The sequence below is a fragment of the Ranitomeya variabilis genome, chromosome 7, assembly GCF_051348905.1.
Source record: "Ranitomeya variabilis isolate aRanVar5 chromosome 7, aRanVar5.hap1, whole genome shotgun sequence".
In the NCBI taxonomy this organism is placed as follows: domain Eukaryota; kingdom Metazoa; phylum Chordata; class Amphibia; order Anura; family Dendrobatidae; genus Ranitomeya; species Ranitomeya variabilis.
In genome coordinates, this window is record NC_135238.1 from 46918878 (window position 1) to 46933989 (window position 15112).

Genomic DNA, 15112 nt, shown 5'->3' on the forward strand with positions numbered 1-15112 from the left:
TTCCATACATCATTGGGGAAATGTATGGTGTGAAGGAAGTTGTCCTCCATAGTCTCTGATGATAACCTTCTCACCCAGCATCCGCTTGGACTCAACAGTGATTGAAACTAATCTGGTTAGCTTCTATTATGAAGGTCAGCAACTTCCTGCACTACAGCTGCTGTCGAACTACAACTCCCAACTTACCTGGACAGCTGCATGACAGCCAGGGAATGCAGGGAGTCATCGTTTTACAATAGCTAACGTGTCAAAAGTTTCAGATTTCTTTTCAGTGATGAGGTATGTCCCAGATTAGCCTGGGGTAAAGCTGTCAATGTTGTTTAACTGGATTTATTATGGGCGTTGGATACTGTGGCACATAAAATGAGCATGCCGTTCATTTTCTCATGAAAATGGCCTAAATCCATGCGGCTCTTAAGGGAAATTACATCATAGACTTTTGCTCCGGCTCCATATGCTCTTTGGGAGGTTAACTTGGATTTTTTTGTTAGTAAATAAGGGGGTTGTCCACAACTAGACCACCATAAATAATAACGCCTGTACTCACCTACTGCACTGGAGGTGTCGTCACTCGCTGTCCCTGGAGCTCACGTGACGCTGGCACCCAATCAGCGCTGGCATTACTGGCCCCGACTTCGGACAAATTTGAACATGGGAATGGCGCCAGCACAGGAGGTGAGTATAAGTGTTATTATTTTAGGAGGGCAAAGCTTGGGGTATGAGAAGAAGTTGTCCAAGTAGTGGACAACTTCTTAGAGGTAAGTAAAATTGATTTGAGTACATTTGTTTAGGTATGTATAGATACAAATTTGATTAGATTTTATTGACTACTGTTTTATTTGATACTTTTTTGTGTTACTGGGAAAAAGAAAAGCCATCTTGATTTGTTGATCACTGATACATGCTTTGTTCCCGTTCTGGATGTTTCATATAGAAATTAGCAAAGTGTGAAATAATTTATGGAATTGTTTTCTATTTTCAGTTGAAGAAAGTAGGAAAGATTCAAAAACAAATGTCCTTTTACCTCTCCGCGATGAAGTGGAAGATAAGGAATCACCGATTGACAAAAAAGGAACTGAACATGGACTGGATAGATCTTTTGCATCTTCTGAATGTGGACAATATTTTAAAAGAAGTCTCATCCTTCCAAGCACAAGTGCATTTACAAAGATATAAAGACGTTCTTATGTTCAGAATGTGGGAAATGTTTTGCCTATTAATCACTTCTTGCTATACACAAGAGGGTTCACACAGGAGAGAAGCCATTTTCAGAAGGCAGGTCTTAGTATGCATCAGAGAACTCATGCAGGGGTGAAGCAGTTTTCTTGCTCACGGTATGGAAAACTGTTTACTTGTAAATCAAAATTAGTTGATCATTTAAGAACGCACACAGGGGAGAAGCCATTTTCATGCTCAGAATGTGAAAAAAGTTTCACCCGGAAATCATATTTGGATGATCATGTAAGAACTCACACAGGGGAGAAGCCATTTTCATGTTCAGAATGTGGAAAATGTTTTAGCCAGAAAACATCTCTTACTCTACATCAAAGACTTCACACTGGGGAGAAGCCATATTTATGTTCTGAATGCGGTAAAGATTTTAAACATAACCCAGGTTTAGTGGAACATCTGATAAATGAAACACCGGAGAGACCATTTCCGTGCTCAGAATGTGAGAAAAATTTTATTCAGAAATCAAGTCTTTTGGAACATGTAAAAATTCACACAGGGGAGAAATCATATACATGCACAGAATGTGATAACAGTTTTAGGCACAAATCAAGTCTTGTAAAGCATCTCAGAACTCACACAGGGGAGAAGCCATTTTCATGTCTACAATGTAAGAAATCTTTTGCTTATAGAAAAGGTTTGGTCTTACATCAGAGAACTCACACAGGGGTGAAGCCATTTTCTTGCTCAGAATGTGGAAAACGTTTTACCTACAAATCCAATCTCATTAGACATCAGAGAAGACACATGGAAGAGAAACACCTTTAATGTTTGTTAGACATGGACAAATGCTTCGCTAAAATATAGAAAACCATCACCCCATTACTTGCCAAATTCAAATTTTTACAAGAACGGATTTTTCAGAAAAGGGCGTCCCAATATTTATTTAAAAATGACAATGACATGATTTCCTATTTTGAAACCATTCATTTTACAAACACAACACAAAAAATTGGACCTAATTATTAAAATTATAAAATCTTAGTTGCTAGAAGCTAAAGATTAGGCATCCCCAAAAAAGGACATTGGTAGATAATGGGTTAACATCAAGAGATTTTTGTGATGATCTCACTTATGGCTTTTGTGTTTTAGTTTTCCTGAATTATTTACGTCATTGTTCAGTCCTGTGTACACAACTGTACTAAAGCCAAGGAAGACACAGCCGAACTGTTGGATTAATACCTTAAGTACTGTGATCGCTAGCTACCACCACGTCTTAGTGGCTTGATGTGGGAGATAGTTAAGTCTTGCCATGGCTGGCTGACGGTCTAAGAAAGGCAAAGAGTAAGGCCGTTTTCACGCATCCATGAAGCATGAACTGTTCTTGCTTCTGAAGACCTCGTCTCACCCCTCAATCTGAGTGACCTGTTTTATATAGATCTATGAAGCAATTAGCTCAGGTCAGGAGACCCAGCTTTGGGTCAAATCTTTTGGATCGAATGTTTCACACATGTGTGAAACTGAACCAAAATGTTGCCTGTCAGTTTAGTAGTGACTGACAATAATACTTTGTCAGACAAGTATATCAAGGCATTTTAGAAGTGATCAAAAGGGAAATAAAGAGTTAAAGAATTAAAAAGTAGTTCACTGTAAATAAAATAAAATATATATTTATCATAGGTAGTTTTATATTTTAAGACTAAAAAAAATTATAGTATCACTGCACAGGTTATTTAAATCACACAGTAAACAACTGAAAAACCCACCTTTTGTAGTTAATCCTGTTTTTTTTCCCCTCATGTTAATATCTCCCTCAACCCCTTCCCAAAAAAATAATGTACCCAAATATGTGTGTAATAAAAATATTATAAGTTCCAAAAAAATTAAACAATGCCGCAAATAGACCAGGACAAAATGGTTGGCACCTTTTTTTAAAGTAAGAAAAACTCCCAATGGTCACTGAAATCATTTGAAACTGACAACAGTAATTTTCTATTGAATTTTAGTAAATGATAATAATTATAAATCAGACTTTGTAGCAGAATTCTGGTCCTACAGGAAAATTGGGCTGTTGACAACATTTTTCATGTTGAACTGGGGTCTCTATATAATAGTGGCTGGAGTGGAAAAAAACATTTTTTTTTGCCTCTGTTGTAAAGATATTAGCAATCAAATATTTGGCAACTAATGAGTTAACTTTAGTTAAACCAAATTTTTTTTTCAGATAGGTTTCAGTGGGGGCGTTTACTTCTTTTCCTAGTATAACAAGTTTTCAGTGGGGGCGTTTACTTCTTTTCCTAGTATGACACTGATCAATCGTATGCAGGCATCATCACGCGTCCTGCGGTTCTATGTTACTACCTGCATATGATTGGTCAGAGTCACACAGGGAGAAGTAACTGCCCCTAGTGAAAACTGTCTGATAACACTCACTTGGATTTGGCTAAAGTTAACTCATTAGGTGCCAAATATTTCATAGCTGGTATCTTCACAACAGAGAGACTAAATAAAAATTATAAAGAAATATGCTCCGCATATTACATGGCTTGTCCAATTCAACATAAAAAACTGATGAAAGGCCTCTTTTCAAGAAAACAAAACTATTAAAAATGCCCTGGAATAAAATTATGGTTCCTCTAGAAAAGATTGAAATTAATTTTACCATGTGGAGAAGTGAAACTACAGAGCGTCCTGTAGTTATCACAAGTGTCTGCAGACTTGTAATCAGTCAGTCGCCTATTTACAGGGTAAAAAGTAGTCACTGTGCTGTTTGTTGTCATGGCGTTTACCACACAGAACATGGGGCAAAGAAAGCTAAGAAGAGAGTGGTCTCAGGAGATTAGGAGAACATTATAGACAAACAAGTCTCAGGTGAAGGCTATATGATGTCTCCTACAGCTGGATGTTCCTGTTACTACAGCTGCACATATCCAGAAGTGTGAAGTCTCTGGGGCTGTAGCCGTCTTCCCTGGAGGCAGCCACACGAGGAATAAGGTCACAAATTGAAGAGATGGATAATACAAAGGGGAACCACAAAACCCAGAACTTTGAAAGAGATTAGAGGAGAACTCCAAGTCCAACAGTGTGAGGTCACACCAAGTGGCATGAAAATTCAACTCAGACGCAGTCACCATAACATTTAATTTCACCCCAATGTTTTTTTTTAAATATGAGTTTGCTGTATCAAAACATTATCTCCACAAAATACAATAAATTTGGGCTAAAAAATTGTTTGTGCTCAAACCTGGTGGGGAAGGCTTTTTGGTACAATAAATAATGGCGGCTATGTATCTTCCATAGAGCCTGAGTTCACACAATTCTTTCTCAAGAGGAGGCCTGGCACCAACTGTAGTGAACTTGGACATATGGGAGTACCATTTCCATGTAACTGAACGATTGAGCGCATGTTTCTTGGGCTCATAAAATGAGAACTGACAATGCACTGGTGATAGAGGAAGGAGTGTGTGGAGCAGACTGGTTACGAGGAAGATGATCAAGAGGAGAGGAAGAATATGTGTGTGTGAAATGGCCAACGTCCCCCCTCCCAACTCGTTCCTACTAGGAGGTGCTCCCTGGGTCCATGTGTGACTACCACTGACAGTGTCCCTACCACTTCAACACAGATTGGCATTAAAATTGTCATGCCCATCTCCTCCATATCATTTTCTGACAATAAAGGCTGACTGACTGAACAGCAATCTAGTCTGAACTGGTGCATAACCAAAAAAGTCTTGCATAGCAAATAGATCAATGGCTGCACTCAACTGTACTTAAGCAAGGAAATGTGCGATACATGAAATGTGAATAGCTTAATGGCTTGTGAAATCTATGAAAAAACACATGAGATGCTTAGCACAAGATTTGGCCAAAAAATGTGAGCCCATCCACCAAACATCAAGGTAATCTCAGATCGGATGGGTACATGACTTGACTGCCTAGTGTGAACACTTACCTATGGCGGGGCATTCACCATGCTGTGATTTTAACTACATCCAAACACAGTTGGTTCTGACCTTCCTATAAATGCAGGCTTTACCATGTAATTAGCCATAGGTAAGTGTTCACACTAGGCAGTCAGGTCCCCATCCGATCTGAGATTACCTTGATGTTTGGTGGATGGGCTCACATTTTTTGGCCAAATCTTGTGCTAAGCATCTCATGTGTTTTTTCATAGATTTCACAAGCCATTAAGCTATTCACATTTCATGTATCGCACATTTCCTTGCTTAAGTACAGTTGAGTGCAGCCATTGATCTATTTGCTAATAAAGGCTGACTGATCATGTCTTCCAAAATCTCAACTAGAAGAACATTTTTTTGGTGTATTATGTTCCTTAACCTCCAGGGAGCTGTTGGCGTTTGGACTTTGGGGCAGAATAGAAACAGGTGTCATTAACAGATTGGACATTTTGCTCTGCACAACATTAAGGCTAGGTTCCCATTGCGTTAATGGGATAGCGCTAACGGACAGTGTTGCACGGCGAAATTAACGCCGTGCACCGCGTCCGTTAGCGTTCCCATTGCCGGCAATGTTAGAGCGCATTGCTAGCGCGTGTCATTTTCGGCACGCGCTAGCGATGTGCCGGTCTTTTGTAGCGCGCCTCGGACGCTGCTTGCAGCGTCCGCGGCGCGCCAGAGGTCCGTTCCCCGCTCTCGCAGATCGGGGATCTGCGAGAGCGGGGACGTTAACGCGACCCCTGAACGCGGCCCCGAAAAAGACATTGCGTTAGCGCAATCCGCTAGCGCTCGCGCTAAACGGATTGCACTAACGCAATCTGAACCTAGCCTAAACGATGTGATGGCTGAGGAGGTAAACTCAGCAGAAACGCTGACTCCAGCTGATGATGTCGCTGTCAGAGGCTACATTATCCTGCTGTGCTTAAGATGAGCAATAGCACACATACACCATCACATCCTTCACGTTCTCCTCGCTAACCTGACTGCCAGAATTTGTAAAAGAGGCCAAATGTGACTAGTGTTTGGTAATACTGAAGGTTTCTAACAGCACTGCCAGTGGTGTGAGAACATCTGCTGTCCTTGATATTGTTATTTTTTCTATCTCCCTGCCATGGCCATCCCCTATATTTTGTTTAGGTTTAGCATACATTTTTTGTGAAAGTATAAGGTTTTATTTGTTTCTAAGCTTTTCGCAATTTTCAAGTTTTACAATCTTATTCCCTTAAGCCATAGAGATATGTCACACAAAATAGTTAATAACTAACATTTCCCACATGTCTATTTTACATCTGCATCATTTATGAAACATATTTTTTTGTTGGGAAGTTAGAAGGGGTTGATCAGCGATTTCTCATTTTTCCATCAAAATGTACAAAAGTGCTCAAAATCACGTTCAAGAAGTTTATTAACCCTGTAGGTGCTTTACAGGAATTAAAGCAATGTAGAAGGAAAAAAATTAACATTTTATTCTTCTTTATAAAATTGTTGGTTTTGACCCAAATTACTTATTTATACAAGGGCAACAGGAGAAAATGGACCCCAGAATTTGCCAATACCCCATATGTAGTGGAAAACTGCTGTTTGGGTGCACGGCAAAGCTTGGAACGGAAGGAGCACCGTTTAACTTTTTGAACAGAAAATTGGCTGGAATCAAGAGTGTTTTCAGAGCCCCTTATGTGCATAAACTGTGGAAACTCCCGATAAGTCAGCTTATTTTGTAAACTATACCCCTCAAGGAACATATTTAGAGGTGTGAGCACCTTGACCCCAGAGGGGCTTCATAGAATTTTCTAATGTTGAGGCTCGAAATTGAAAAAAAATTAACTTATGCCATAAAAGTGTTGGTTTTGCCCCAAATTGTACATTTTCACAAAGGTAACAGGATAAGATGGACCATACAATTTGTGGTGCAGTTTATTCTGAGCACACTGATACCCAGTATGTGTTAGAAAACTACTGTTTGGGCGCACGCCAGGTCTTGGAAGGAAGGAGCACCAACTGAATTCTGGAGCTCAATTTAGGCTGGAATAGATTGCGGATGCCCTGTCACATTTGACGAGCCCCTGACAGATTAAAACAGCAGAAACCCCACAAGTGATTCCATTTTGGAAACTAACACTCTTGAGGAATTCATCTAGGGGTGTAGTGAGCATTTTTATCCTTCAGCTGATTCACAGAATTGAATAACATTAGGCTGAGTAAATGGAAAGTTAACATTTTTTCCACTAAAATTTTCTTTTGGTACAAGTTTTTAATTTTCAAAAGGAATAATAGGAGAAAATGAATGGTGAAATTTGTTGTGTTACTCGTCCTGAGTACGCCGATACCCCATATGTGGTCAAAAACTACTTTTCCGGCACAATGCAAAGTTCTGAAGGGAAGAAGCGCCATATTGGAGTTTAGATCTTACTAGAATGGTTTGCAGGTGCCATGTCACATTGGCAGAGCCCCTGAGGTGCCAGAACAGCAGAAACCCCAATGAAGTCATTTAAGTTTCCAAACTACACACTTGATGAATGCATCTAGGGGTGCAGTGATCATATTGACACCACATGTGCCTCACAGAATTAAAATAACTTTGGGCAGTGAAGAAAGACTAATTACATTTTTACCACTAAAATGTTGTTTCAGCCCCAAGTTTTAAATTTTTATACGGGCTAATAGTAAGAAATGGACCTGACAGTTTGTTTGACTCAACACATAAGACCTCAGGAGTGGACATGGATGTCAGACATATGTACCATCCTCCAAAACTTTGAGGACTCCACCAAGATGGTGAGCGGCGATGATACAATAATTAGCATCACCATCCCACTTCTCTCTGCTCTGAAATGCTCTCTGCTCACTATCAAAGAAGATGCGTTGCAGTCGGAGATTGATGAGATGGAGCAAGGAACCATACATGGTGAATACACACAGCCCACCCACATCTCATCTCAACGTGGATAGGGTGACAATGAGGAAGAGGAGGAGGCGGAGGAAGAACAGGAGCTACTTTCATGCAATAGATAGTACTACTAGCACAGCTGTCATACCGTCTGGTCAGCATGGATGGCCTGAGGACAGGAAGGAGGAGGACAGAATTTTCAGTCATCCTCTTGGTGAGGACACGGAAGTCTTGCCTGTTAGCAGTCTTGCACACATGGCTGAGTTTATGTTACGTTGCCATTCACGTGACCCTTGCTTTCTCAAAAGTTTGGGTAGCAGTCATTACTGGTTGGTGACACTTCTAGACCCACACTACAAAGAAAACTTTCTATCTCATATTCCAGAGTCAGACAGGTGTACTAAAATGGTGCAGGACCAGAGGGCTCTTGTTGCGGAATGATTTAAAAAATTCCCATCTGAAAACGCTGGCAGCAGACATCACAGTTCGTTGCACAACCAAGGACGACAGGCGAAAGAGACACAACTCCAATCCAGCTCAAGTTCTGGGAGTTTTCTCAGACCCCACATCGTATAGGCCCTGAGGCACGGGGTACTCTCACAAGAATTGCAAAGTTTTGGAAGATGCTGAGGGAATACCTTGCTGATCAAACCAAAGTCCTCCGTGATACCTCCATGCCTTATAATTATTGGGTATCCAGGCTGGACACGTGGCATGAACTGGCTATGAATGCCTTGGAGGTCCTGGCCTGCCCTGCCGCTAGCATTTTGTCAGAGTGGGTATTTAGTGCCGCTGGGGGAATTATAACTGATAAGCGCGTCCACCTGTCAACTGAAAATGCTGACAGGCTGACTCTTATAAAAATGAACAAGGGATGGATTGTGCCAGACTTCTGTACACCACTGAGCGATATCAGCCAAACATAACCTCCAATACAGTGTCTTTTTTTGTTAACTCTATTACCATGCACCTCTTTACACCCAAACATGGGTATACAGTACACTTCGTGATTTCAACTTTTTTTCTGTTGTCATTCTCCTTCTCTTCATCCTCATCACCCACCACTAGGGTTGAGCGACTTTTATTTTTATAGGATCGGGTCGGGTTTCACGAAACCCGACTTTCTCAAAAGTCGGGTCGAGTGAAATCGGCCGATCCTATAAAAATGTCGGGGTCAGCCGAAACACGAAACCCAATGCAGTGCAATGGGATACTATGGTTCCCAGAGTCTGAAGGAGAGGAAACTCTCCTTCAGGCCCTGGGATCCATATTAATGTGTAAAATAAAGAATTAAAATAAAAAATATTGATATACTCACCTCTCCAACGCAGCCTGGACCTTACCACTGGTAACCGGCAGCCTTCTTTGTTTAAAATGAGCGCGTTCAGGGCCTTAGATGACGTCACGGCTTGTGATTGGTCGCGGCTGCCCATGTAAACGCCAAGCGACCAATCACAAGCCGTGACATAATTCTCAGGTCCTAAATTCCTAGAATCTAAGGCCCTGAACGCGCTCATTTTAAGCAAAGAAGGCTGCCGGTTACCAGCTGTAAGGTCCAGGCTGCGTCGGAGAGGTGAGTATATCAATATTTTTTATTTTAATTCTTTATTTTACACTTAAATGTGGATTCCGATACCGATTTCCGATATCGCAAACATATCGGAACTCGGTATCGGAGTTCCGATACCAGATTCAGAAGATCGCCGACCTCATGGCCGACCCCACACAGGGGTCAGGTCGGGTTTCATGAAACCCGACTTTGCCAAAAGTCGGCGACTTCAGTAAATGGCTGACCCATTTCGCTCAACCCTACCCACCACCACTATATCACCATGGTGATCGTAGTCTGTGATGGAACAGCCACGTTATTGTGTTAAAGGGTGTTTTTGATGCCCATAAAAAAAATGTTTACAGTTTTTCTTTTCTTTTTTCATTGGAATGTTATGTACTTTTTTGGCTGTGCACCCGGAGTGCCCTTGCATGGATGAGTGGGTAGTTATACTGGAGCAGCTTTACAAGGCACACCGTAAGATGATCGCATAAGGCAGCAGTGTGGGCACTATACTTTTTCTCATTGGACATTGTGTTAAAGGGTGTTTATGATGCCCGTAAAAAATATATTTACACAGCATGTTGATGTGTACCCCCCAGGGGCACATTTTTTTTTATGAAGCCCTCCTCCACGTTTCATCCTAGGGGGATTGGGGTGCATGCAAATTTGGAGCAGGTCTGGCATTCACTGCATAGTTAAACAGTATGAGAGACCCAGTTCCTAATAATTGGAACTGTAGGGGTTTGTTACGCTGCTTCAACAATGCAATTCTCCACTTTTGGGTCTTCATCCTCAACTCTGCAATTCTCCAATGCAGGTTCTTCAGGCTTAACACTGCAATTCACTGCATAGTCAAACAGTATGGGAGTACCAGCTTCCTAATAATGGGAACTTTGGTTTCATGTGGCCTTCCAGGACGTCAGTTTTTTGGGTTATTGGGGTTGCATCCAAATTTGGAGCAGGCTTTGCATTCACTTCATGGGCAAATTGTACGGGACTAGAGAAATCATAATAATGGGAACTTTGGTTTCATGTGGCCATGCACCACGTCTCTTCAAATTGTTTTGGTGGTTCCTGTAACTTTGGTGCAGGCCAGACCTTGGATTAAATGCATTGGCAAACAGAATGGGAGACCCACTTCCTAATAATGTGAACTTTCTTGGTTGTCAGCTTCAACAATGCAATTCTCCACTGCCAGTTCTTGAGCCTCAACACTGACATTCTCCAATGCAGGTTCTTCAGGCTCAACACTGCAATTCCCTGCATAGGCAAACAGCATGAGAGTACCAACTTTCTAATAATGGGAACGTTGGTTTCATGGGGCTTTCCAGGACGTCTGTTTTTTGGGATACTGGGGTGCGTCCCAATTTGGAGCAGGCCTTGCATTCAATTCATGGGCAAACTGTAGGAAAGTAAAAAAAATCTAATAATGGGAACTTTGGTTTCATGTGGCCATCCACCATGTCTCTTCAAACTGTTTTTGGGGTGCGATAAACTTTGGGGCAGACCAGGCCTTGCATTCAATGCATGGGCAAACAGTATGGCAGTACCAAATAAATAAGAATGGGAACTTTGGTTTCATTTGGCCATCCAGGATGTCTGTTCAATGGGTTATTGAGGTGTGCCTAAATTTGAGTCATGCCTTGCATTCAATGCACAGTCAATAACAGTACAGGAGACACACTGTTTAATAATGGGAACAACAAAGCATAGCCGGCTGATGGCTCTCTAAGAATAGGGAGGACAAACTGCTGTCCATTTAAGAAGATTAAAGTCCGCCTAATGGCCCTCCTCCTTTAACAGTCCCACCTTCATAAATGAAACGGGATGTGTCTGATGATGTGTCACACACCACATGGCCAGCTAAGGTTACATAGTTACATAGTTATTAAGGTTGAATGAAGACTTTAAGTCCATCTAGTCCAACCCATAGCCTAACCTAACATGCTTTAACATGTTGATCCAGAGGAAGAATCCGCGTCTGTTATTATGCTTAAACCTTCTTTCCTTCAGACGTAGAGGATGCCCCCTTGACCCTGTCTCAGGTCTGTTATTAAAAAGATCATCAGAAAGGTCTTTGTACTGTCCCCTCATATATTTATACATTAACATAAGATCACCCCTTAGTCTTCGTTTTTCCAAACTAAATAGCCCCAAGTGTAATAACCTATCTTGGTATTGCAGACCCCCCAGTCCTCTAATAACCTTGGTCGCTCTTCTCTGCACCCGCTCCAGTTCAGCTATGTCTTTCTTATACACCGGAGACCAGAACTGTGCACAGTATTCTAAGTGTGGTCGCACTAGTGACTTGTATAGAGGTAAAATTATGTTCTCCTCATGAGCATCTATGCCTCTTTTAATACATCCCATTATTTTATTTGCCTTTGTAGCAGCTGCCTGACACTGGCCACTGAATGTGAGTTTGTCATCCACCCATACACCCAGGTCTTTTTTATTGACGGTTTTGCCCAGAGTTTTAGAATTAAGCACATAGTTATTCATCTTATTACTTCTACCCAAGTGCATGACCTTACATTTATCCCTATTAAAGCTCATTTGCCATTTATCAGCCCAAGCTTCTAGTTTACATAAATCATCCTGTAATATAAAATTGTCCTCCCCTGTATTGATTACCCTGCAGAGTTTAGTGTCATCTGCAAATATTGAAATTCTACTCTGAATGCCCCCTACAAGGTCATTAATAAATATGTTAAAAAGAAGAGGGCCCAATACTGACCCCTGTGGTACCCCACTGCTAACCACGACCCAGTCCGAGTGTGCTCCATTAATAACCACCCTTTGTTTCCTATCCCTGAGCCAGCTCTCAACCCACTTACACATATTTTCCCCTATCCCCATTACTCTCATTTTATGTAACAACCTTTTGTGTGGCACCGTTTTAAAAGCTTTTGAAAAGTCCATATACACTACATCCACTGGGTTTCCTTGGTCCAGTCCGGAACTTACCTCTTCATAGAAGCTGATCAGATTAGTCTGACAGGAACGGTCCCTAGTAAACCCGTGCTGATACTGGGTCATGAGGCTATTCCTCTTCAGATACTCCAGTATAGCATCCCTTAGGCCATGTTCACACTTTGCGGTTTTTACCGCGGAACCGCCGCGATTTTGATGCTGCGGGTCCGCAGCAGTTTCCATAGCGTTTACATTAACATGTAAACCCTATGGAAACCGCAAACCGCAGTGCACATGCTGCGGGAAAAAACGCGCAGAAACGCAGCGGTTTACAACCCGCAGCATGTCACTTCTTTGTGCAGAATCGCTGCGATTCTGCACCCATAGAGGGTGAGTATAGCCAATTTTTTTATTTTAACATTATACTATTGATGCTGCATATTGCTGCACATGCAGCATCAATAGTATAGGCGGAAACCCGCAGCGGAAACCGTGGAACAAACCACGATAAATCTGCAGGGATAACCGCAGCGGGTTTGCCCTGCAGATTTATCAATTCCGCTGCGGGAGAACCCGCAGAGCACACCGCAAAGTGTGCACATAGCCTTAGGATGCCCTCCAGGATTTTACCCACAGTAGAGGTGAAGCTTACTGGCCTATAATTTCCGAGTTCAGTTTTTGTCCCCTTTTTGAATATTGGCACCACATTTGCTATACGCCAGTCCTGTGGTACAGACCCTGTTATTGTGGAGTCTTGTGGAGATTAAAAATAATGGTCTATCAATGACTGTACTTAGTTCCTGCAGTACTCAGGGGTGGATCCCATCTGGGCCCGGAGATTTGTCCATTTTAGTGATTTTTAGACGCCGCCGTACTTCCTGCTGGGTTAAGCAGGTGACACTTAACCCCTTCCCGACATCGGACGTACTATACCGTCCGATGTCGGGTCCCCTGCTTTGATGTGCGCTCCGGCGGTAAGCGCACATCAAAGTCGCGACATGTCAGCTGTTTTTTACAGCTGACATGTGCGCGCAATAGCGGCGGGTGAAATCGCGATCACCCGCCGCTATTAACTAGTTAAATGCCACTGTCAAACGCAGACAGCGGCATTTAACTACCGCATCCGGCCGGGCGGCCGGAAATGAGCGCATCACCGACCCCCGTCACATGATCAGGGGTCGGCGATGCATCAGGATGGTAACCATAGAGGTCCTTGAGACCTCTATGGTTACTGATCGCCGGTGGCTGTGAGCGCCCCCCTGTGGTCGGCGCTCACAGCACACCTGCATTTTAGCTACATAACAGCGATCTGATGATCGCTGTTATGTAGCAGAGCCGATCGGGCTGTGCCTGCTTCTAGCCTCCCATGGAGGCTATAGAAGCATGGCAAAATTTAAAAAAAAAAGCTACAAAAATGTGAAAAAAATAAAAAAAATATAAAAGTTTAAATCACCCCCCTTTCGCCCCAATCAAAATAAATCAATAAAAAAAATATCAAATCTACACATATTTGGTATCGCCGCGTTCAGAATCGCCCGATCTATCAATAAAAAAAAGCATTAACCTGATCGCAAAACGAGAAAAAAAATCGAAACGCCAGAATTACGTTTTTTTGGTCGCCGCGACATTGCATTAAAATGCAATAACGGGCGATCAAAAGAACGTATCTGCACCGAAACGCTATTATTAAAAACGCCAGCTCGGCACGCAAAAAATAAGCCCTCACCCGACCCCAGATCACGAAAAGTGGAGACGCTACGGGTATCGGAAAATGGCGCAATTTTATTTATTTTTTTTTTCTAGAATTAGGAATTTAGGACCTGAGAATGACGTCACGGCTTGTGATTGGTCGCCTGGTGGTCACATGAGCGGCACGCGACCAATCAGAAGCCGTGACGTCATGGAAGGTGCTGAACGCGCTCATTTTAAGCAAAGCAGCCTGCCGGTTACTACCAGGGCGCGTCAGAGGGTGAGTATATCCCTATTTTTTATTTTAATTCTTTATTTTTTACATGGATATGGATCCCAGGGCCTGAAGGAGAGTTTCCTCTCCTTCAGACCCTGGGAACCATACACTGGGAACTTCCGATTCCCAATACCACAAAAGTATCGGATCTCGGTATCGGAATTCCGATACAGCAAATATCGGCCGATACCCGATACTTGCGGTATCGGAATGCTCAACACTACTCAGGATATCATCACAGTTAATTGCACCAAGATCCTCTCTTATCCGTTGGAAATTTGCCCTCCTGAAGTTTAGTGTCCTTGTCACCCCCCTACTACCCATCTTATTAAAGGATACATGAAAACTTATTATTTTGTGATCACTATTCCCCAAGTGACCCCCAACCCTTATATTTGATATGCGGTCTGGCCTGTTGGTTAATATTAGGTCTAGCAGTGCCCCCCTTCTTGTTGGGTCCTGAACCAGTTGTGAAAGGTAATTGTCTCTCATAGTTGTCAGACCCCGATCACCTTTACTGGAACTGCAGGTTTCTGTTCCCCAATCTATTTCAGGGTAGTTGAAGTCCCCCGTAATAATGACTTCTCCTTGAGTCGCAGCTTCATCTATTTGCTTTACGAGGATATTCTCCATTGCTTCCATTATTTTTGGAGATTTATAACAAACCC

General features: G+C 42.3%; 1 pseudogene; it reads left to right on the top strand.

Annotated features, from left to right (window-relative positions):
• The window catches only part of LOC143786226 (uncharacterized), a 467324-nt pseudogene that overhangs the window by 377413 nt on the left and 74799 nt on the right, over positions 1–15112 (top strand).